We start from the raw sequence: 2,251 nt of genomic DNA on the forward strand, positions 1-2,251 counted from the left end.
GCAGGCCGCATATCGCCACGGTGAAAAGATCATCCTACCCTTTATTATGAAGGGGTATGAGAGATCTCAGATATCAATGTGTTTAGCGCGGAGTGGGGGGGGGGGGGATGTACCTAAGCAAAAGTGTAGTAATAATCAGTACATAAGGATTAATTATAATGGGATTTTATGAAGTTTGTGGGGTACATCTGAACCCAACCTCTATATGATGGCTTTGCCCCTGAATTCTAGAGAACACCCCCTTAGATATTAATCGTAGCCACCACAAGATCAATATCATCTTCCCTTTGGTTCTGACTATTGCCCTGGTGTTGTGAGGTGGAGGGCAGGGACTCTCGTCTCTCACCTTTTGTGTAGTAGGTTGTAGAATCGCGGTGACATCGCAATGCTGGTGTCATGTCAAAATAAAACAATCCGGCTCAAATCCCTTCTCGGTGACGCTTGGTGTCTCCAAATAGGCAAAACCCTGCTAATTCATTAGAAGACGAGGAACTTGTGTTGACCTCATATTTATCATAGAATTCAACTTTCTACCTCTCAATTCCGTTTGGCAAAAGTTACTTCCAAGGTCAAAAAGAAATTGAAACCATGGTTGCATAGATCTATATATCTTTATATCCAACACACAACATGCTCAAGATCCAAGTATTATGCCGGCAATCAATGTCGGGTCAAGTGTGTCCCTTATCAACAACAACAACAAACATCAAAGGACATGTTTTTAATAAAGATGACAACATTTTTAACCTCTACATCAAGTCAAGAGATACTCACACAACAATGTGGAATTTATTCATCCATTTATACTCACACAACAATGGGAAATTTATTCATCCATTTATTTACTCATATAATACTTCTCAAGCTTATTGATCGGTGATCACATTCACACATCCATGCATGGAGGACTCACTCATCGTTTTGATATGTTGTTACTCTGACGCAAGCCCCACCGAGAGCCCACTGTTGAAGGGCCTCTGGTTGTAGCAGTCGAGGTTGTTACCATAGCCAACGCCGAGGACATCGCAGTAGCGCTTGTAGAACCCGATCCGGTTAGCAACACGGTCATCCTGCCCCCTACCGCACTCGAGCCCGCCGTTGATGATGTTGGTGATGACGCCATACCCAGGCACCCGGCCAGCAGCGTTGTCCGTACCCGATGGGGTCCATTGGCCTGTGATCACGGCATGGGACGACGGCTTGTTCGCCTGAGCCGTCATCCAAAACCATAACGCCGTCTTAAACGACACCGTCGCGTCCGTGGCGACCAGGTCCGGGTTGTTGAGCAGGTCCACCCCGATGGCACGCCCCGCGGGGCCATAGTTGTAGTTCCATGAGAGCTGGATGGGGCCGCGACCGTAGTATTTCTTGCCCGACACGCACGGCCACTCCGGCTTTGGCTCGCAGTAGCTTCCCGGCGAGCCCTGCTCCTGCTTGAAGCAGTAGCCCCAGGCGTACGGTCCATCGGGCGCCGCGGGCCACCCGCCAGTGGTCTCGTGGGAGGTCTGCCCGAGGAAGGCCGCCACCTCCCGCTTCCGCGTCTCCGTGCTCCCCGTGGTGCCGAATGACGGGAACGCGGCGGCGGCGGCGAGGAAGGCGTCGTACGTGTAGAACCCGCGGGCCTCTTGGCAGTCGTTGCGGTGGAGGAGGAGCCGCTCGAAGAGGTCCCTGGAGATGATGGACGACACGCCCCCGCCGGGGCTGGGGCCGGGAGGGGTGGGGCCGCAGCCGCTGCACTGGCTCTGACAGCCGGCTCCGCAGTAGGCGTCGCCGCTGCCGCAGTACCCGAATTTGCTGCAGCAGAGACAGTTTGCGCACGTCGCGCCGCCAGCCTGCGAGCCGCACTGCTGGGCGTCCACGGCTGTGGCGAGTGCCGCCGCCACAACCATGGCCAGGATGGCCACCACCCTCGGGGCTCTCAGTACCGTGGGCATGTATGGCTTCATGATCGATCTTGGTGGTGCCTGATACATTATGGCGCCAAGTGCCGCCATTTATAGGCCTTCTGTGGAGAAAAGTCGTGGTGTGCCTTAAAACTAGATCAATCGTGTGTGTGGAAAATCGGTGCAGAATGGGCCTGGAGAAAGGTGCGTGCAACGCCATTGTACTCACTCATTGATCATCGTTTGAATTATCTCTTGAATTATGCTGCATGGCACGCCACAAATTTCCTTTATCTTCTTCATTACTACGCAGGACCATGTGACCAGGTCTGCTCTCATAAATAGGCGAAATGGGCCGTCAACCACGT

At 52.8% G+C, this 2,251-nt stretch overlaps 1 pseudogene; it reads right to left on the reverse strand.

Moving 5' to 3' along the window:
* Nucleotides 1-767: 767 nt before the first annotated feature.
* LOC125540471 (26 kDa endochitinase 1 pseudogene) lies at nucleotides 768-1,989 on the reverse strand (annotated as a pseudogene).
* Nucleotides 1,990-2,251: the final 262 nt, after the last annotated feature.

Source organism: Triticum urartu, chromosome 2A (assembly GCF_056163025.1).
Source record: "Triticum urartu cultivar PI428250 chromosome 2A, HENAU_Tu73, whole genome shotgun sequence".
Classification (NCBI taxonomy): domain Eukaryota; kingdom Viridiplantae; phylum Streptophyta; class Magnoliopsida; order Poales; family Poaceae; genus Triticum; species Triticum urartu.